This window comes from Pelophylax lessonae (genome assembly GCF_965119305.1).
Source record: "Pelophylax lessonae genome assembly, chromosome: 9".
In the NCBI taxonomy this organism is placed as follows: Eukaryota; Metazoa; Chordata; class Amphibia; order Anura; family Ranidae; genus Pelophylax; species Pelophylax lessonae.
The window spans coordinates 17,603,371-17,626,726 of record NC_138776.1 but is presented as its reverse complement, the minus strand read 5'-3'; the positions used below and the strand labels follow the sequence as shown (position 1 = coordinate 17,626,726).

The 23,356-nt window shown below is 45.3% G+C and overlaps 1 protein-coding gene across 1 annotated transcript in view; it reads right to left on the bottom strand.

Annotated features, from left to right (window-relative positions):
- ZMAT4 (zinc finger matrin-type 4) overlaps positions 1–23,356 on the bottom strand; it is an 866,722-nt gene that overhangs the window by 621,716 nt on the left and 221,650 nt on the right. The gene's annotated exons all lie outside the window — the stretch shown is intronic.

Genomic DNA, 23,356 nt, shown 5'->3' with positions numbered 1-23,356 from the left:
ATCGCTCCTAGGAGTCAATGCGCCTGCACCGGCCCCGCTCGTCACTCCCGGGGCAGGTGCGGCGTTCCCTGCTAAACAGCTTCTGGGCCCAGAAGCTGTTTAGCAGGGAACGCCGCGCCTGCCCCGGAAGTGACAAGCGGGGCCAGTGCAGTGCATTCTGGGACTCCGACGTCACCAAAGAGGAGGCAGAAGAGGACGCGCTGGCTTCAGGTGCCCACACCTGAGATGGCAGCGCTGGAGAAGAAATTTTGAAGGTAAGTATTTCTTCTAAAACAGGGGTGTCAAACTCAATTTCATGGCGGGCCGCATCAGCATTATGGTTGCCCTCAAAGGGCCGGTTATATCTGTAAGATTAGATGTCCAGAGCACCCCACGCCCCCTTACACCCTTACATGAGATGTCAAAAGCCCCCCCCCCCCCAACCATCAGAAGTCAAGAGTCACCCACTGTTCCCTACATCACAATGCACCCCCTTACCTGGTGCTACTGCCAGGAAGAAGATGCGGTTGGATCTAGGAAGAAGAAAGTGCAAGGTCTGGAGGAGGACCAGAGGAGGGCTGGAGTCAGCTTACAGAGTCTGCTGAATGCTGAGACCAGGGGGGCTTAGGCAAGGCAGTGTTGTGGCTGCACAGAGAGGTGCAGGATCTGTAGGAGGAGTTCTGCCCTCCTCTCTGCTGCAGACTGTTGAGAAGGGGGGGGGGGGGGATAAGCAAAGACAAGCCTTTCTACAGCAGCACAGGGATGCACAGGATCTGGCAAAGGAGTTCTGTCCTCTCTGCTGCTGACTACAGAGACAAGGTGGGTGCAGAGACAAGGGGGGTGCCGCAGCTGCAGGAGAGGTGCGAGGGCCACATGAAATGGCCTGGGGGGGCCGCATTCGGCCTGTGGGCCTTGTGTTTGACAACTGTGTTCTAAAAGGTAAGTGCGACCCGGGACAGTTCAGAGGCTATCTCAGTGGAGGCCGGTGCATAGGGGGCACCAGGGCGCCACCCCCCCTAAAAAAAAGAAAAAAAAATTACAAAACGAGCAATAAAGTTTGAAAAAAAAAAAATTGCGTTCGCCGCGATGTGGAGGCGGGGGGGGGGGGTGGGGTTACCACCCAGAAGAGGCGCCGATTGGCTGCCCTCTGGGGGGCGTGGGGGTGTAACCTGGGCACAAGGCACATCGCTTGGAAACCCCCACTTCGTGGATTCCTGGCTGTGATTGGTCCAGCCTCCAGCCTGGACCAATCACAGCATCCAGGACATCCGACGCTGACCCCGCTGAGCGCCGCGGACGTCACTCGCATGCGTCATTCTCAGCAGTGGACCGGACCCGGACAGACGATGGAGTCGGGTGGACACCGGACGGGAGTGACGGCGGCACCGGAGAAGAGACCACCAGCATCTGATCCAGACGACCGGACCGGTCACCTCACCAGGCCGCAGCTCGAGGAGCGGAGGTCATCTGGAACTGGAAGAAGAGAAGAACCACCAGGCAGTCGGGACTCGGTCATCACCACTGGTAAGTGAGTCCTCGTGGTCCTCCTGTCCTGTCAGTCCTCCTCTCCTCCACTCCAGTGAGTCTTCTCCTCACTCACTGTGGACAATCAGTACAGCGTGTGCAGCGATATGTATCATGTAGTGCAGGCCACATTTTTGTATATAGACAACCCTGACATGTGTATGTGCGTTTCATTAAACTCTATTTTATATCACCAGCAAATGAACAATAACTTGTCCCCTCCCCTCTAACAGTCAGAACGTGTCATGGGGTTGTGGGGACGCAGAACCTGGGACACATGGTGGGGGCACACGTTTGGAGGGGGGGGGGATGCAGAGGAAAGCATTTAGGCACCTTGGAGAACATGTTTTATGTTACTTCTATAAAAAGAGTTTTAGGGTGTAGCATGTGACACAGTGCCAGTTCTCAGCCCCCCCCCCCCCCCCCTTTTTTTAGGAAATCATGAGGTTCTCCTCTCTGCAGCATTATGTATATTGTTGTGACTCCGCACCACTATTTCTTTTTAGAATCTGTGAATGGGAAGACTACAAGTCCCATCTACTACCCTGATACAGAGACCTGCATGCACATGTTATAAGCACAGTGGCCCCTTTATTTGACTATTCTCCTGCACCTGTGAGAATTATGGGTAAAGAAGTGACAGGCTTTTTTATTATAAATTGCTCTGCCTGGAATTGCATGTGTCTATGATACCGTGTGGCTTCATACAGGTGTTTTGCTTATGCATGGTGATGCAATTAATGGCACCCCTGTAACTGAGCAGCATGTTTCACCTGTGATGAGGGAGCAATAGTCTGCAGAAGCCTGTGCATTGTACCCATGGTCCACTGATGGTGGCAGTAATAGTCTGCAGAAGCCTGTGCATTGTACCCATGATTCACTGATGGTGGCAGTAATAGTCTGCAGAAGCCTGTGCATTGTACCCATGATTCACTGATGGTGGCAGTAATAGTCTGCAGAAGCCTGTGCATTGTACCCATGATTCACTGATGGTGGCAGTAATAGTCTGCAGGAGCCTGTGCATCGTACCCATGATCCACTTATGGTGGCAGTAATAGTCTGCAGAAGCCTGTGCATTGTACCCATGATCAACTGATAGTGGCAGTAATAGTCTGCACGAGCCTGTGTATTGTGAAGTGATAGTCTGCAGGAGCCTGTGCATTGTACCCATTAACCACTGATGGTGGCTTTAATAGTTTGCAGGAGCCTGTGTATTGTGAAGTGATAGTCTGCAGGAGCCTGTGCATTGTACCCATTAACCACTGATGGTGGCTTTAATAGTTTGCAGGAGCCTGTGTATTGTGAAGTGATAGTCTGCAGGAGCCTGTGCATTGTTCCCATGATCCACTGATGGTGGCTTGAATGGTTTTACAGGAGCCTGTGTATTGTGAAGTGATAGTCTGCAGGAGCCTGTGTATTGTGAAGTGATAGTCTGCAGGAGCCTGTGTAGTATGAAATGATAGTCTGCGGGAGCCTGTGCATTGTACCCATGATCCACTGATGGTGGCAGTGATAGTCTGCATTGTATGTATGTGTACAAAGGGGTCTGTACTCTGGGATTAGTGCTAGGGGGCATGTACTGTGGGGTTTGTGCTTTAGGGTTTGTGCTGGGGGGGTCTGTACTGTGGGGTTTGTGCCATTCTCAGTCCATGTATCCCATAATAGGGTGTCTCTCACAGTATATCCCATAATAGGGTGTCTCTTACAGTATATCCCATAATAGGGCCCCTGCTCCCTATTATGGGATATACTAGTACTGATGGACCCCTTAATATGTGATATATTGGGAGAATTTGTTCACGCAAGCAAAATACAGGGGACAAAATGGGTGGAGTCTATAAGGGGTGGGGCTTCTGAGAAATGGGAGGGGTCAAAATGGAAGGGCGGCGTCTTGCGCCCCCCCATCTTAAAACTTCACCAGCCGCCACTGGGCTATCTATGTTTAATGTACTAGCCCTGACTGTCCCGGGGGGTATTTTTATCTAAAATTCACCCCCGAGGCCGGAACTCTGCTTTAAATCCATATTGTTTCTCTAATGCACTGCCTAGACTTCAGAGAAGGAACGCATTCAACCTCATATAACCGACCAGGGCTTTTTTTCAGCGGGAACGCAGGGGAACGCAGTTCCGGCACCTTCAGCACTGACTGTATGTAATGGCAAGGGGTGCTGGAGGATCTATTGATGATGGCTGCTGGGAATCTATTTTTGCATGGGACCTATTGTTGCTAGGGGGTGGTCTTATCTTGCTAGGGACTCAGTTGTTTGTTGCTATGAGGGATCTACTGTTAAGGGAGGGGGGTCTATTGTCGCTGGCTGCTGAGGGTCAATTGATGCTGGTTGCTGGGAATTTATGGTTGCTGGGGTGCATCTATTGTTGCGGGGGGGGGGGGTCTATTTTGGTTTGGGGGATTTACTGTTGCTGGTTGCAGGGGATCTATTTACTGCTTTTCTTGTTATCATTAACAAATTCCATACACATTACTTAGCACCACAAACTGATACTTTGTTCTGTATTCTCTAAAAGAGGTGGCACTGGGAGGTGGGTAGGGGGTGTAACCAAGGGACAGTGCTTGGAGGTGGGTACAGGCAGAGACAAGGGGTGACTCAAAAGGTGGGGAGTTCCTGCACCTATTCTCTGAGAAAAAAAACCTCATATAACCGACATATTTTATTATCATAGGAAATGAATGCCTTTTTAATTTGATGCCGATGTGCGAAGGAGACATCCCATAATAAGTTGCTTCCACGGCCCTCCGATCAAGTGGAAGAAGCAATTCATACCTCCATAATGGGAAAATCAATGATCAATATGTATTTTATAAGAAGCACAATTCCAAATATTGAAATACATTTACACACCATTAAATCCGAATGACTGTTTTTTAGAAAAATTCATTGGCCATGACTAGAAAGACTTCCTTATAATAGCAAATCTTACATAGAGGGGGGGAAAAAAAGAACGGGAAATAAAAAGAACATTATCAAAGCCTCATTATCACTTCTATAAATGGAAGAAAAAAACAAGCAGCAGCTAAACACATAAAACATTACGCCTTGGGGAAAAAAAATAGATAACAAGAGGATACTAATCGAAAGTCTATATCATCATTAATAGAGATTTTCTTGTTCTGTGCACGCTCATTTAAATGCAGACACCCTGGAGAATCGGGGGAATTAAGCGTTGCAAGTGAACCTCTGCTACCAATGCAGAACTTAACAAAAGATCTAGAAGAAGTAGAAGACAAGCAGTAGAGAGAAGCAAGGACACTTGTCATTTTTAATGATTAACTTTAATTATTAATTTTAATTTCCAATTTTATTTTCAAACACAAAAAACGCTCCAAAAACATACCTAAATCCCTAGCTCTGCTCAAGACTTTCCCCCTCTTATACATGGACAATCCAGGTGCTGGCCATTGTAGCCATTCTCCATCAAAAATACACTATATTTTCAAAAGTATTGGGACGCCTGCCTGTACACGCACATGAACTTTAATCGCTTTCGGACAGAAATACTGCGGCAGGCTGGCCTTCTTGCGCGAACCACCGTAGGTATACGTCAGCAGGGCCGCTGATAGGGGGGGGCCACCAGCCTTCTTGTAGGGGGCCCGAGCACACATGGGGGCCCACACAGAGAGGGGGATTAGTGATGGACAACAAATACAGAAATCTTCCTCCAACACCTGAATCTGATCTGTCCCTCTCCCTGCTATCAGCTTTTATCTGTTGAGAAAGAGACAGTTGTCCCTCACTAATCCCCCTCCCTGTGTGGGCCCCCTCCCAGCACTGGCTCTAATGTTATCTCTGCTCAGGAGTTTATTTGTAACTTTGTTTCTCTCTCTCTCTGTCTCTCTGATCACTGAGCTCCAACTGCCCAGCCTGTATATTTTTCTCATCTCATCTTCTTTTTTATTTAACATTTTTTTTTTTAGATTTAGCAGGAATTATGTGAGTTATGTTATATTTGTGTCTGATAATAGTGATTTTGTTGTAATTTTAGCTAAATATAACTTTAATATTTTCTTGGGGGGGTCCTGCCAGGTAGTCTGTACGGGGCCCCGCGATTTCTAACTGCAGCCCTGTACGTCGATCTCGCGCCTGCAGCTAGGGGGCAAGCACGCGCCACCGGCAGCGGGGACTCCGATGCACGGGGCAGGCGGCTCCGATTGCCGCCTGACACCCGCGATCGCTCCCCGCTGAGAGAGAAGAACGGTTGGCTGTTGTAAACACAGCCGACCGTTCTTCTCTCTGGAATGATCACAGAGCGCCTGTGCTCCTTCTATATAGGATCACAGGTCTCTATGATCATTTCACAAGCCCAACCCCCATACAGTTAGAATCACTGCCCTAGGCTCACATTTAACCCTTTGATTGCCCCTGGGTTAACCCCTTCCCTGCCAATGGCATTATTAAAGGTAACAGTGCAAATTTTTAGCCGGGCACCCACGATCGTTCCCCTCTGAGAGAGAAGAACAGTCAGCTGTTGTAAACACAGCCGACCGTTTTTCTCTCTGGAATGATCACAGAGCGCCTGTGATCCTTCTATATAGAATCACAGGTCTTTATGATCATTTCACAAGCCCAACCCCCATACAGTTAGAATCACTCCCCTAGGCTCACATTTAACCCCTTAAACACCCACAGTGTTAACCCCTTCCCTGCCAGTGTCATTATTACAGTAACAGTGCATATTTTTAACACTGATTACTGTAGTAATGTCACTGGTCCCCCCAAAAGTGTCAAAAATGTCAGTTAGGGGTCCGATCTGTCTGCCGCAATGTTGCAGTCCCGCTAAAAATCGCAGATCGCCGCCATTACTAGTACAAATAAAAAAACAATAAAAATGACATAATCCTTTCCTGTAGTTAGTAGAAGCGATCACTTTTGCGCAAACCAATCAAAATACGCTTATTGCGATTTTTTTTTTTTTTTTTGCCAAAAATATGTAGCAGAAAACAAATTGGCCTAAAATGTTAATAAAAATTTGACTTTTACATTTTTTTGGGGGAATGTTATATAGCAGAATGTGAAAAATATTGTTTTTTTTTTTTTTCCAGAATTGTCACTCTGCTTTTATTTATAGCACAAAAAATAAAAATCGCACAGGTGATCAAATATGACCAAAAGAAAGCTCTGTTTGTGGGGAAAAAAGGACATCAATTTTATTTAGGTACAGTGTCGCACGACGGCGCAATTGTCCGTTAAAGTAACACAGTGCCGAATCGCAAAAAGTGGCCTGATCATTAAAGAGGAAGTAAACCCTCCTCTGACACTTTTACCTATAGGTGATCCTATGATAAGGCTTACCTATAGGTACTGTAAATATCTCCTAAACATGTACCGTTTAGGAGATATTTACCTTACATGCAGCCAGTGACGTCACTGGCGCATGCGCTCTGAAGGAACGGCCGCTGGTGCCGTTCCTTCAGAGCCCCGTGCCGTGAGGGTGACGTCACCGCGGCTCCGGCCAATCAGATGGCCGGATGCCGCGATCCCGGAAGACGGGCGACTGGACATGTCGCCCGTCATACAGGTGAGCGGGCGGCACGGCGGGGGCTCGTTCTAAGGTAAGTATTTCATAATGAGCTAGTATGCGATGCATACTAGCTCATTATGTGTTTCTCTTACAGGTTGCAAAAAAAAAAAAAAAGTAATATGGGTTTACAACCTCTTTAAGGGGGCAAATCCTTCCGGTCCAGAAGTGGTTAAGCAGATATATTGGATGTATTTGTTGTTCAAAGTCATATTGTATAACAGCTGTTGTGTTCAAATGCCATTCACACCTCCAGCTGTATAGATTGCTATCTAGGCCTTTGAAGAACTGTTCAGGTAAACAACTACTGGAAGTGACAAGCCTATGTGAACAACTATTCCGCATTTCAATCAAGATGTGACTTCAAAGAAACTTTAGATAGATAGTTCCCACCCTTTGTGAAACATAAATTGTATTACAAGTCTTTAGCCAGGTAGAACAATTGTTTTGAAACCAACACTATGTAATGTAATTGTGGTGCTCTCCAAACATGTCTTTCTACCTACGTGTTTGTAAAATAAATATATTTTTCAATCTGGCTTCAACAGTCAAAATGTTTCTGAAACCCATGAGTTTAGAGGTTTCCCCTACACGTGTTCTATCGGGTTGAGGCCAGTCAAGTTCCTCCACCCCAAACTCACTCATCCATGTATTTATGGACCTTGCTTTGTGCACTGGTCCCAATCATTTAGTGGAGGGGGGATTATGGTGTGGGGTTGTTTTTCCAGGGGTTGGGCTTGGCCCCTTAGTTCCAGTGAAGGGAACTCCTAAGGCAGTGATGGCGAACCTTGGCACCCTAGATGTTTTGGAACTACATTTCCCATGATGCTCAACTACACTTTAGAATGCATGAGCATCATGGGAAATGTAGTTTCAAAACATCTGGGGTGCCAAGGTTTGCCATCACTGTGACCTAAGGCATCAGCATACCAAGACATTTTGGACAATTTCATGCTCCCAACTTTGTGGGAACAGTTTGGGGATGGCCCCTTCCTGTTCCAACAAGACTGCAGACCATTGCACAAAGCAAGGTCCATAAAGACATGGATGAGCAAGTTTGGGGTGGAGAAACTTGACTGGCCTGCATAGAGTCCTGAACTCAAACCGATAGAACTCCTTTGAGATGAATTAAAGTGGAGACTGCGAGCCAGGTCTTCTCACCCAACATCAATGCCTGGCCTCAGAAATGTGCTTCTGGAAGAATGGTCAAACATTCCCATAGACACACTCCTAAACCTTGTGGACAGCCTTCCCAGAAGAGTTGAAGCTGTTATAGCTGCAAAAGGTGGGCCAACTCAATATTGAACCCTACGGACTAAGGCTGGGATGCCATTAAAGTTCATGTGTGTGTAAAGACAGGCGTCCCAATACTTTTGACAATATAGTGTATGTAAGAATGTATAAGCTGCTCTCCACTCTTAGATCCTCTTGACATATTTATTAGTTATCAACAAAGAGACTGCATACAACAACGGCTCCACTTGGGAACCAACCTTCCTTGACGCGTTTCACCACTTCTGAGTTGCTCACAAGGAGTGCTCCTTACGAGCAAGCCAGGAATGGTGAAACGCGTCAGTAAGGGTTGGTTCCCAGTTGGAGCCGTTGTTGTATGCAGTCTCTTTGTTGATAACTAATAAATATGGTAAGAGGATCTAAGAGTGGAGAACAGCTGATACATTCTTACAAAAATTCTCCACCTCATCCAACCAGAGAATGCCCTGTGCTCATTGAAAAAAAAATCAAGGCTTTCTGTGAATGACGGCAATGCCCAGCTAGTGCCTCTCCTCTCCCTGCAGGGCTGCTGTTAGAAACCACGGGGACCCATACAGCCATCTGGCAGCCCCCGCCACCATAAAAACATTGTTTACTATGCTTCCGATAAGAATGAACACAGTGAGTGATTCATTTATTGTGTTCATTTGGGAAAGGAAGGGGCTTGTAAATGTGACATATTTACCTGACCCTCCTATTGTGTGCTTGCAGCTGCCGGTGGGAAGGAGAGGAGGTATGCCGGCAGCACTGCAGGGGTGGGGGCACACAGGGAGGCCTAGGCAGGGGGAAACGTATGGTGAACTGGGAGGGTGATGGGTATGGTGGGGGGGGGGGCAATTACTGGAACTGATACCCTGTATGGCTCTCTCTCTGCAGCAGCTGAAAGCCAGCGGGAGAGCGAGGAGAAGAAGCCAGTGCTGCAGAGAGCCATACAGGGGATCGGTTCCAGTAATTGCCCTCTCCACCATGCCGATCACCCTCCCTGCCCACATTCGGTTCACACAGTTGCCTGGGCCCCTTACAGAGGACTGGTGGTACTCCCTTATCCTTGGCCCTGCCCCCCCATGTGCAGACGGGAAGCATCATGCAAAGATCCTGGAAGATCACAGCTATCACTACAGTGATTTTCAACATCCCCAGTGGCCCTCTGGATATCACATAAGGATACTTACATCAAGCCAAGGTGTACCAATGTAAGTATGGGAATAAAAGATATTTCTTGGATTTCTCTTTAATAAAAAAACAAAAATTATAAAAATAGAAAAGCATTCCAATACCTATTTGTTGGGCTCCACTATAGCTGGTTATCTGACCAAATTCCTGCAGAGGATCAGACAACAGGAAAAGCTAAGGATCCTCTTCCAAAGTTGGTTTCTTAACATTCTTTGGCTAATTTCATATGACCGAAGCCTAGATATTGGATCATGTGACCACATACCATGTGATCATCGCATTTTCTGCCCAACAGATAAGTAGTAAAGAGCTTTTCTTTAACAGTTATCGTTATCACTGTAATCACTGTAATGGGCAGGACGAGCAGTGTGACGGTACTCACCGTCACTGGGAGTGAAAGACAAGTGAGAGCTTGCAGCAATATTTGTCAGCAATATCGCTCAAGGAATATGAAGATTTAATCCCATTTTACACTGTGAGACCTATAGCCTGTTGCCATGAAGTCTGACTCCTAAATAATCATAGCAATACCTAGATGTGTATTCCACGTACTTTAATGTAGGAGACGGACAGACTGTCATTGGCAGTCTTGTCCTTTTGTCTGTTTTGAAGTGAGATGTGGATTATGTTAAGTCTGCCTGTCCCATTGTTAAATGTTAATGACCTCACATTGTTCTGTCCAGATGGCTAGATAATTAGTTCAGGTTAATTATGTTTCTGTATACAATTTCATCTGCATATGATAATGTAATCAGGCAACCCCTGACCTGTGTGTGGTAATATGATCAGGAGGGGGAGGTCCATGCTGTATATAAATTATGTGTGACTGTTCAATAAAGTGATTCCAGTACAAGCTAAGTTGTTGGCTAGCTTTGTATGAGGGCGGCTGGGAAAATCTGATATATATGCTCATGACTGCAAGGAAGCCGTATTATTACTTACCTGATCAGAGGCCGAGGTGCTGAGAGGGCTTCCCTTGTGGCTAAGTGCAAGGCACCCCTGGAGGTGGAGACAGGGAATGCTGTGCCCAAAGGAACAGGGGTCGCCGGCTGCGGCAAGCTCCGGTGAAGAGGTGACTGCTGTGGTGGTAGACATGTAGTGAGTGCTGAAATGCAGATTGACTTGAAGATGACTGGAGGAGGTAGCCAGGCGTGTGACAAGAGCAAGGTCTAGGTCAAGCCAAGGGGTCAAACACAGTTCATCAAGCAGTAGAGGAGTCCGAAGGGGCAAGCCAGGGGTCATACACGGGAACAGCAGACTGGAGCAGAGTAGGTAAACAAGCTGGTGGTCGGAGCCAGGAGGAGAGACGAGACTGGTAATGCAAGCCGGGTCGGTAACAGGTAATCCAAGTAAACAGGAACACAGGAAGCTGAAGATCATCAAGCAACTAATGGCTGGAGCAGGCTGGTGTGGGCGGCAGATCCAGCTCTCTTGTGGGAAGTTCCCTGACACGTGTACTGACGGAAGACCACAAACACAGTGTGGGTCGGCGGTTCCGTTACAAGCAGTATGGAGAATATGGTGTAGTTTTGCTGGAAAACAAGTGTCTGTTCAGGTAGGTGTACTCATAAAGTAAATCTGCAATGTCCTGAGAAGGGGACAGGTTGGGCTAAGCCAGCCTTTCTCAACCTTTTTACCCCAAAGGAACTCTTGAAATAATTTTAAGGTCTCAGGGGACCCTTGCAAAAACCAATTCATTGGTGGTCAGAGGCAAAAAATGGCCCTTCCATTGGTGGCAAGTGGGAAAAATGTCCCCCTTGCAGTGGTGTTTAGAATGCCACCCTTACATATAGGTTTGGCTTCTTGCAGCTGGCTCTGCCAAATTGGTTTTCTTATTACAGTATTCCTGCTAATGAAGCAAAGATGAAAAAACAAGCATTCTCTATTTCTGCCTTATAGGTGGCACGGTCGGAGAGACCTCAAGACAACGCTGTAAATATGCATGTCAGGCAAAGGAAAGACTGTCCAAGGGCCAAGCAACTTTTACCTTTTCTGGCATCTTTGGGTCAGCTTAGAAAATGTGATTTCAAGCTAAGGGTAACAATTGCTTGCTAATTTAAATATCTGACAACACTTAGCAATGACCTCCATTGAAAGGCTGAACTCCCATTTTTCACGTGTTACATTTCTTTTAAACAGCAGGCAGAGCTCATTTGCATAGAGGACATGTTCCTCCATGCTACAAATTAACCGTTTACGGCTGCTGCTTACACCATCTTTGGTAATGTTTTCCTTCTACTTTATTGCTGTTATTTTTTTTCCCGGTTCACATTTTTTCCATTTGTTGCCTGCTGATACTCCTAGGTCCCAGAGCTTTCTATCATTTTATGGTTTTCTAATCTTAATGTTCACATTGTGGCAATTTTATTTCTTTACATAACTCTTCATGATAAAAATCCTTAATTTGAATCCAATCAAAGGGAGGATTCTGTGTGCACACTTACTGCTTGTTTTTTTTGTCTTGGAACGGCTGGCGGTGTAATGAAATTATACTGTTTGAAATTACCTTGCACATTGCCACTTGTATAAAGGGGATCTCGACTTTCATTAGACAAGCTAAAAAGGGCAAGATATGCTGTTAACCACTTAAGCCCCGGAGGATTTGGCTGCTCAAAGACCAGGCCCTATTTTGGGATTCGGCACTGCGTGACTTTAACGGACAATTGCGCGGTCGTGCGACGCTGTACCCAAATAAAATTGATGTCCTTTTTTTCTCACAAACAGAGCTTTCTTTTGGTGGTATTTGATCACCTGTGCGATTTTTATTTTTTGCGCTATAAACAAAAAAAGAGCGACAATTTTGTAAAAATAACAATATTTTTCACATTTTTTTATATGAAATTCTCAAAAAAAAAAAAAATGGAAAAAATCCAAATTTTATAACATTTTAGGCCAATTTGTTTTCCTGCTACATATTTTTGGTAAAAAAAAATCGCAATAAGCGTATTTTGATTGGTTTGCGCAAAAGTTATTGCGTTTACTAACTACAGGGAAGAATTATGTCATTGTTTTTTTTTTTTAACTAGTAATGGCGGCGATCTGTTTTTTTTTTTTTTTTCCGGGACTGCAACATTGCAGCAGACAGATCGGACCCCTGACTGACATTTTTGACATTGCGGCAGACAGATCGGACCCCTGACTGACATTTTTGACACTTTTGGGGGTACCATTGACATTACTACAGTAATCAGTGCTATAAATATGCACTGTTACTGTAAAAATGACACTGGCAGGGAAGGGGTTAACTTTATTGGTGATCAGTGGGTTAAATGTATCCTTAGGGGCGTGATTTTAACTGTGGGGGGGCGTGGCTTGTGATGTAACCACAGAGACATATGATCCTACATAGAAGGATCACATAGCCTCTGTGCTTACATCAGGGAGAATGACAGACGGCTGTATTAACATCAGCCGTCTACCTTTCTCCCTCTCCTGCGGGAAATCGCGAGTGGCCGGCGGACAAACGGGGCAGGAGTGTGCCTCCGGCGGCGTGTGCTTGCCCCCTACAGGCTCCTGGGTGAGCAACGTAACCCTACGTCGGTTTGCCCCAGGAGCGGCTGACCGCCGCAGTAAATAGTCATGCGGCGGTCGGCAAGTGGTTAATAAATATACCTGTAGTATATCCCTCGCGCCACAGTGAAACTGTGATAACTAATAATGTGTTAAAGTAAAAAAATTGAAGCAGCTGAGGGCAAAAACTTTGAAGTTGTTAGATATACCCGCTGTTACTAAGGGCTATCCTACAGCACTTGCCTGTGATATATACAAATACAATAATAAACAATTCATATAAAGTGCAAGTCCCACCTTCCTTAATCCCAGCGCAAATCGAGGCCAAAGGGAAGAGAATCTCCAGATGGTGTAGTATGTTTAAAAAGGTCCTTTATTACACATCCATGGGTTTAAAATCAACCCAAAGCAGTAACAATAAGTTACGCTGCGAGTAAGGAAGGGGGGACCTGTCACGGCAACTGAATGGAGTGACCACACAGGAAATTCGGTACCTCTCCCGGTCTTGGTAACCACTTAAGCGCTATTGGTCTTACTACTATATAGTATTTAAGACCAACAACATCTGGTGAGTGACCCATCCCTAGTCAGGTTGGATAGTGGCCGGTGTTGTCTAGATACCATACGGCTGACTGGGAAATCTGCTCTTAGCACTTGCACTTTATCTGCACTGGATTCCTATATACTATTGGCACAAGGGACTTACTTTGGACTTTGATCACCCAGTCACTTTTTTACACAATTTAGCATTTTTTTTGTGGACTTAAACAGAGCACTTATGATGCACAAGCACTTTATATGAATTGTTTATTATTGTATTTGTATATACTGTATCACAGGCAAGCACTGTAGGTAGCCCTTAGTAGGTAGCCCTTATATATATAGCCCTTAGCGGCTATATATATATATATAATGATATTACCCTACTCTCATAATCCCTGCCAGGACATCCAATGGTATTTTTAGAATCCATGCCAGGACGTTCAAAGTTAGTCTCTGAATCTCTGCCAGGAATTCCAATGGTACTCTCAGAATCCCTGCCAGGATATCCAATAGTAGTCTCAGAATCCCTGACTGGACATCCAATAGTAGTCTCAGAATCCCTGACTGGACATCCAATAGTACTCCTAAAATCTTTGCCAGAACTCCCAATGGTACTCTCAGAATCTCACTCGGACATCCAATGGTAATCCCTGCCGTGACTTCCATTGGTATTTTAGGATCCCTGCCAGGACATCCAATGGTAGTCTCAGAATCCCTGTCAGGACTTTCAATAGTACTCTCAGAACCTCTGCCAGGACATCCATTGGTACTCTAAAAATCCCTGCCAAGATATCCAATAGTAGTCTCAGAATCCCTGGCAGGACTTCCAATGGTACTCCTAAAATATTTGCCAGAACATTTAATGGTACTCTCAGAATCTCACCAGGACATCCAATGGTAGTCCCAGAATATCTGGGAGGACTTCCAATGGTACCTTCAAAATACACACAAGGATGCCCAATGATACTCTCAAAACCCCTGCTAGGACTTTCAGTGGTAGTCTCAAAATCTCAGCCAGTACTTCCAATAGTACTCCAGTAGAATTTCTCTGCCAGGACATCTAATGGTACTCTCAGAATCATGCCAGGACATCCAATGGTACTCTGGGAATCTCTGCCAGGGCTCCAAATGGCTCTCAGAATCCCTGCCAGAACATTAAATTGTACTCCTTAAATCTCTGATAGGACTCCCAGGACATCAAATGGTACTCTCAGAATCTCACCAGGACATCCAATGGTACTCTCAGAATCTCTGCCAGGACATCCAATGGTACTCTCAGAATCTCTGGCACACTTAAAATCCCAGCTAGGAATTCTAATGGTACTTTCAGAATCCCTGCTAGGGCTTCAAATGGCAGTCTCAGAATCCCTGCCAGAATATTTAATGGTACTCCTAAAATCCCTGCTAGGACTCCCAATAGTATTCTCAGATTCCCTGTCAGGAAATCCAATGCTACTCTCAGAATCCCTGCCAGGACTTCCAGTGTTCCCAGTAACACTGGGCTTGTACTCTGACCAGAAATGTATTTAAAGTGTTACTAAACCCACAACAGTAAAATCAGTCTGTATATGCAGTAAAGCATGCTTGTTATACACATTGTGGAACCTAAGGGGTTAATCCTCTGCATTGTGTGAAAAGGCTGTTCTCAGATCCTCCTCTTCTTCCACAGTCCCCAATCCATCTGTTGACAGTACAGAGCCTTGGGGGGCACTCTGCAAATGCTCAGTTTGGTGTGTATTGCTAGAGATTTTTTTTTCTAGGGTGCATGTGATTGCCACAGGGCAAATCAACACTGTCCAGACAGAGTCAGGGGTCCTGCAGTCGCATAGGACAATCAGAGCAGAATGAAAACTCCTCCTACAAGCTTTAACCAGACACTGAAAGAAGTCACAAGACTGCTAAACACTGCTGATGAGAAAGGGTATTTAGCAGTTCATAGATACTAAAATAATTGCATTTCCATATTATGTATCCTGTGGGAGATCAGATATAGTAAATGCAGAGTCCTGGGTTAGTAACACTTTAAGTTCCCCGCCTTTGAATTGGCTAGTGCTAGGTCTTATTGCCAGCTACCTGAGAGTTAAAGAACTCCAATACTTTCCTGCCAGTTGCCTGTTTGTTGTCGATGCAGATTGACCTGACCACTCTCTTGTTTGCAGCTTGCCCAGACTTCTGCCTTGACCTGACTACTCTCTCACCAACTGTCTGCCTCAACTCCTGCCTGGGCATGACTACTCTCGTCTTCAGCCCTGAGAACAGTTTCCACACCTCTGTGTTCCAGTCCCCCTTTTGGTGGGGCAATCTGGAGGGCCTTGGCCTGGTGTCAGTTTGTAGCAAAGTAAGCCAAGACCACTAAGGTTTCTTGATCCATCTCCACCACCAGGAGCTCTGGTGAGGACTTAACGAGTAAGAGTGCATGTCTCAGGTGCCAGAGGGTACCATACCGAATGCCCACCAATAGATGACCCTGGCCAATCTAACTCATGGAACCCACTCCAGGGCACTTGCATCTGAGCATGGCACCTTCTTAAAAAACTGACCAGCTTGTGAGAAGCTCATCTCCCAAAGAAGGTGCCCTGAACTATTTCTTGCATACTGAACATAGCTTGAAAGGCACATCATCTAAATACTGGAAATGCGTGAAGTCGATTTTCAAGCTGAATTGGTTAATCATGAACTATGTGTGTCACCTTTCTGGCTGCACAGTGTGGAAGATTTGTGTGAATCCCAATATTCACCATAGAGAGGTACAAAAACCTTGATGGATAAATCTGTAAACATAGAGTATATATATTTCAACTTTATAGCATTTTGCCATATTGCACCACTAAAAGCATGCTGGTTATGACCCAACTAAAGACATTATAAAATAAGAATCCAGTGGTTAAGCCTTTGACTGTTGGTTGCTCCTTCCTCTTAGTATTTGGGTCATTCTACCCACTGAGCTCACCTTCTCATTTTTGTATTGTACGTATGTTACTGTGGTTATAATTTTCCTGTTCTTTTGTATTTATGTGTAATTTAGTATAGTAATTCATGAATATGTGCATAGTGAGTTAAATTTTTATATCAAAGACAAAAAACAAAACAAAAAACAAAAACAAAATTGGATTAAAAAGTTGGGACTTTAAATGAAGCATTGTCCTACAGGAACTATGTGCCCCCATCCCTAATTATGTGAATATATGAGGGGGGGGGGGGGGGGAGAGTAACATGGTTAGTACCAGATAAAAAGCAAACGGCATATTGGGTAAAAAAAAGGTAATAATGAGTATAATGTATAATATGTAATCTAAGATCCATAAACTAGACATTAGTATTATGTAGCCGATTTGCTAAATGTTACTGACAAGAACAACGGGAAGGGGGGGGGGGGGAAGGGGCGGGACTTTGTATGAGGTGTGTGAGAACGGTTGGCAGATAGACAGTAGAGTCATAAGTACAAAAAAGCAATTTACTGATCCATATCATCATAGTATATGACATAACTGTGAATGCATGGTACAAACATTGCAATAGAGAGCATAATATTTGACAAATCATGCATAGGATGTGCTTTGGAGAGAAATGTATAATAATGTTTATTGCCATGTATAGAATCCAAGTATTCAAATTTTGGATGTTTGAAGGATGCACATTAGTAAGCTTGACGCGTATCGAGGATCTATTCCACTTCATCAGGAGCGGGTGCATCTCAAATCCCCCTTAACAGTGGAGTCATTAGGGTGAGGTAAAAATGTTGTGGACAGTTGTCCAGGTGGGCATGAAGTCTTGGTCGGAAGCTGTGGTGGCCTCATCTGCGGCCAGTGGGGCACTCCAAGTGGACACTCCAAAGGGATGTATAAATGGCCCCAATTCATGGGTGGTGAGGATGTCACATGGAACGATCCCAGGGGATTACTATATAAAATGAAATAAATGTGTGATGGGTAATATGTTACTTTGGAAGTGTTGGAATACTCTAGTGACACATATATGGGGAGATAGTACCCATCCCAGAGGGAAAGTAATCATGAAGAAATGCACCTGTGATTGCCAGAAAAATATGAGTCCCGAAGGGTGAAAGATGATGAAAGATAATAAACCATGATAGTGAAAAAATGGGGGAAAAAAAAGGTCAATGGTGAATGGTAATTGAAACCAAGTACTGAAAAGACAAAGTGAAGGAGAAAGGTAGGAGTAAGTGGGGAGTGTCCAAAAGGGTGTACCCATAGCCGATCACGATGAGGTCCCCAGCATCACGTCCGCGCTCAGTGGAGGGAGAAGGCTGCTGCATCACCGGCAAGATAGCTCGTCTAGGATGATAGCACCACAATATCCCCCTAATGTTTGAGCGCGAGATGGACTTCACGTGTCGGCGTGATGGCGTCACTAATGACGTCACACGCACGGCGCGGAATGCGTGATGCCGATGCACAACGGGGGTGTCGCCCGAACTCCCTGCATCCAGACAGGGGCGATGGGGGAGGGGGGAGGCCCCCCTGGAGTGCCTCGCAGCTCCCGAACCAGACAACAACCCAGATGGGAAACTGTTCAGAATGAGATATAAAAATATAAAGATAAAGCTTTCAGCCAAAGAAAATCCATAGCATGATAAAACAACATTGTTGCTGTACAATGGTCAAATGCAGGTTGATAATCCTGCATATAAGCCAATCTCAGAGCCACACAACTCCATCCCTGCCAAATATCAAAGACAAAAAACAAAAAACAAAAACAAAATTGGATTAAAAAGTTGGGACTTTAAATGAAGCATTGTCCTACAGGAACTATGTGCCTCCATCCCTAATTATGTGAATATATGAAGGGGGGGGGGGGGGGAGTAACACGGTTAGTACCAGATATAAAGCAAACGGCATATTGGGTAAAAATATTTTTTATATATTTTTAGATATTTAATTGTTCTGGCAACACACTGATGACATCCCTGATATTAAAACCAGCTTTAATCAAGCAAAAAGAGGTATACGGCGGTATTCCTATTATCAACCGGTTTAGGTGTCTTTGGAGGCCCAGGCTTGTTCCCCCATACCTATAGAGTTGGTGCTTTGCCCCCCCCCCCTTCCAGACACCGCAAAGCTGTGTTAAGCCTGATCCTTTCTCACTCCATAGGATTATGGGGCTCTTCCTGTAGGAGGTGGCCCCTTCGCCCACCTCACGGTTGGTCCCCTCTTTAAAAATCCCTTGTTCCCACCAGACTTGCAATATCAACAGTTTCTATGGTGGATGGACAAGGGTTTCTATCGCAAAGGCCAATTTTTAAATCGCAAGGGCATACGCTTCTCATTATACTTTGTGCAGCATCTAGAAATACCACCCTCAGAAAATTTTCTACATTACTTGCGCTCTCTCCAAAAACAGAGCGCTGATCTTGCCACACAAATTATATTTGAGAATAGATACTTGCAACCGACATTGCAATGAGAGTGTATTTTAATGCTGTATAAACTATTCGTAGCCCCATCCTCTGAATTGTCGTATCAACTGGCATGGGAGAAAGACCTTAATTTAGACCCTGATGAAGCGGACTGGCCAACTTGGAACACCCGTACTCATAAGGGTATTATGAATGCCACCTTGATAGAAGCGAACTTCAAGGTTTATTCCAGGTGGTATTTTAGTACTAGAACGCCTCTCAAAAATTATTCCAGAAGTTTCACCCCTATGCATTCGGGGTTGTGTACAGGTGGTGACACCCTTCCATATCTGGTGGACATGCCTTAAAGTTAGACGGTTTTGAGGACGTGTTCACTCTTTGATATATTCGGTCACAATGGTTAATATTGTTAGGGATGCTCGAATTATGCTGTTGAAAATGCCAGTAGACGACATGCCGAGATTTACGCAAACCCTAATTAATTTCATATTTTTGGTGGCCAAGATAGCTGTTGCAACGGCCCAGAAGAGCCCAGTATTTGACCTGGCCCTGATGAAACACAAGTTGACCTGAATTTTGCTCAATGAGAAAATTGTGAGTGTCTTGCAGGATAGACAAACACTTTTTGCTAGGGTATGGGAAACCCTGGCTCACTTTTTTCAAATACCGGATGTCGAATGGACAAAGGGCATGTGATCGGTGAGGAGCTTTTTTTTCCTGCTCTCTCTCCCTTCCTTTTCTTCTTACTTTTTATTTGGCAGCAATGCTGCCTATTGTATGATATTATGATTCTCACCTCTCTGAGGAATACATATCCCCATGTACCATATTTCTGCTCTAATTCTATTACCAGTATGTGTTGGAGGTGTACAATGACATTGTCCTTGGTTTTCTATTTTGTACTTCTTAAAGGTATTCTTTTCTTTATTGCTAAAAATCAATAAAAAAACAATTGAAACAGAAATTCTTCTAAACCCTTCCATGCCCCAACATGTCTGTGATCAATGGATAGATCGTGATTAGCCTGTTGCTGACCCCCATTACAGACCTTCTCGTCTCTACAAAAAAGTCTGGGCTGCAGACATACTTTAAATCCATAACAATATGAGACACTATAAGGCTGTTCCATTAAAACTAAAGAGAAGGGATCACTCTGCTCAACGAACCCGTGGAAAATATCCTGAGATTCACACAGACTTTAATCTATTATGTTTCTAGTGGCTAAAATCGCAATCGCTACTGCTTGGAAAAGCCCAGTGATTGACTTAGCTTTAATTAAGTTAACTTGGATTATGCTGCATGAAACAAATTTCCCATGGGAGCTGCTGTGTGTGGGTTCCCCTGGGTTACCATTAGCAACAGTAGACCATTCTGACATGTTTCCAAGTGTTTTTACCTCAGACAAGGACCAGTCCAGTTTCTTTGGTTTTTAGGTTTTATTAGGAACTTGGATAGGAGAAAGGATGAGTGGGATACTCCAATAACTGAACTATGCACAAAAAAGGCAGGGACTGTACAAACAACGCTGACTGACGCTGATTGAGCTAGTCATGGCTTGGCCGCTTACTGTATTTCACCTTTGACTGTGATGGAGTCCTATTAGCTTCCTAAGGCACTCATTTCCTCAGGTAGCTGACTTTATAATAGACTGCACTGCTGAGCAACTTCAGGGCCCTTCCTGGCGCTCCCTTTAACCCCTAATCTTCAGGGCTTTACAACTTTCCACCCCCTTTACTGTAACACTCCAGAAGTATTCTGCCCAGCAGCTCCACTTGGTCAGCACACTGAATCCTTCTGCAGCACAGCTCAGCCCCTGGTCCCTAGGCCGACTGCCTGGGCCACCTTCCTCAGCGACAGGAGGAGAGACAGCCATCGCCCTCCACCTGGGACCTGGCTTCCCGCCCAAAGACACCCTGTCACATGCTCCCCTCCTATTTATGTGCAATCCCAGGATGCATTGCAGGAATGCCCTCCCACTGGAACTGACATAAAACAGAGTGTGCCACTGGCTAGGTTTCCTCCACTGTCCAATGAGCTCCCTCATTGGCTACAGTGGGGACACTCCCTCAGACCCAGTGAATCACACTTGGAAACATGTGACAGGCTAAACTAACAGATCAAACCCTCCTGATAAGCAGAACAGGGCCATACATATATTTTACCTAGCACCTACTTAGGAGGGTGCTACAAGTGTTTTATGGGAAAAACAATTCTTGTTTAAAAAGGTATGGACCCCCTGGCTCTCTAACTTGCAGGTATCAGACACTTAAGGCACTGGATTGATGGCCTGGTGGATTCCTGGACAGGCGTACTCTTACTACCTTACCAGAGGCGTAACTAGAACCTTCAGGGCCCCGATGCAAGAAACCATGAAGGGCCCCCCAGACCCCTGGCCGGGGCCCTTCCCTTCAAGCCCGGGGCTCTTCCCACTAATCCTGGGGCTCTTTACTCTCATTGCATGGCCTTTTATTATGGTCCCGCATCAGGATCCTTTCACAAGTTCTGCAGTGGGCCCCCTTCCTGCAATCTTGGGGCCTCCCCACAGTGGTGAAATGCCAGGGCCCGGTCGCAAGTGTGACCTTTGAGATCCTAGAAGTGCACCCACTGGTTTGCTACCGGGCCCCCTGGAGCATGGGGCCCGGTAGCGATTGCAACCCCTGCAACCCCTGTAGTTACGCCCCTGTACCTTACCCTCTTTTCTTGTATTCTTTCCCTTTTCTTCCTTTGCTTCTATTATCTTTTTATTCTGGTGCAATTTCAGTCCCCTAGTCAAACCACTATCTCCGTTATTTCCGATTGAAGGTTTCTGTCTAGGTTCTACTGTATATGTGACAAGATATCTTAAAGGATATGATGCTGATTTCAATATAATACTTGATGACCTTATGGTAGCTGTGTATGTATTGGTTGGGGCCATTGTGGCTTCTATATTTGTTAAAGTTTGTTTTGCACTATTATAGTTATCACCTTCCTGGGTGGTTGGGTGGGCGAGTGTAGTCCTGCTTGACCCCTCTGCCAGTGCCAGGCCTATGTTGGTCTGTTTCTAGGACTATTTTTCCATTGGCCTCATCTTAGACCAGTGATGGCAAACCTTGGCACCCCAGATGTTTTGGAACTACATTTCCCACAATGCTCATGCACTCTGCAGTGTAGCTGAGCATCATGGGAAATGTAGTTCCAAAAGATCTGGGGTGCCAAGGTTTGCCATTACTGGCCTAGACATACACTACTATAATAGTTGACCACCTTGACGCAGTTTCTCATATCAATGGACTCTCAATGGAACAACCATTAAACTCTTTCTTCATTTGTGTTGATGTCACCATTTTTATATATACTGACTATGATGCCAGTTACCTTTTGTATTTGATTTTTGTTCCTCTTAATTTTTTCGTTTATAAGAGACTAATTCAGAAAATTAAAGAGAAGGAAAATAGCACGCAACTCTAATAATTTTCTACAGCAACTGATCAAATTCTTGTTTAAATAAATCTAAAAAATAAATTGGTTCCCATTAAGTTACAATTCCTACAAGTTCTCTGCATATTTTCAATTCTCATTTTTAATGTAATGTTGAGTCCCTGGAGCAGACATTCTTGCACCAGTGACCTGTCACAAGTGTTTAAAAAAAACTCTTAGATGGGCATCTTAGCGATCCTAATATACAGGAATAGATAATAATAGCCCAGAAGGAGATAGTAAAAGTGAGTACATATCCAAAGCTGGTCACCCCCAAGAGTTGCACACATACAACACCGCAGCAGTAGATTACACGCTTCCCAGCCAACCTACCATGTGCGCCACAAGTTACCCCCAACCTGATGGCCACAGGAGGATTCTGATCAACAAGCTCCTCTCCCCTCCAGCTTCAGACAAGACTCCTGCCTGCGAATGGGGCTCCACTGCAGGGTCATAGGCTTGAGATTGCACAGACAGGCATCAGCAGCATATAAGCTGAGATCCTCCATTACACAAAGATCCAGGCTGTTGTGCACTCCCACTGGCCCCCAGATTGAGGGCAAAGCCTAAAGGCCCCCTACAGCCAACTCTGACTGCTACTACCCTGGAGCATGGTGTGCATCTCATTGTTGGGATTGTCAGATGCCCAGGGCAGCCAGAGTTGTGTCTGAAGGATCCCTGCATCTCCATCCCCACTCCAGCAGCTGAGAAAGGCTGTGGCCCAATACCAGGGGGACAAGAGGAAGGCTTTAGCCCGTTACGAGGGGGACAAGAGGAAGGCTGTGGCCCAATACCAGGGGGGACAAGAGGAAGGCTGTGGCCCAGTACCAGGAGGACAAGAGGAAGGCAGTGGCCCAGGACCAGGGAGACAAGAGGAAGGCTGTAGCCCAGGACCAGGGGGACAGGCGGAAGTCTGTGGCCCAGCACCAGAGGAACAGGAGGAACACTGTGGCCCTGGTTGAGAACCACTGGTCTATCTGAATT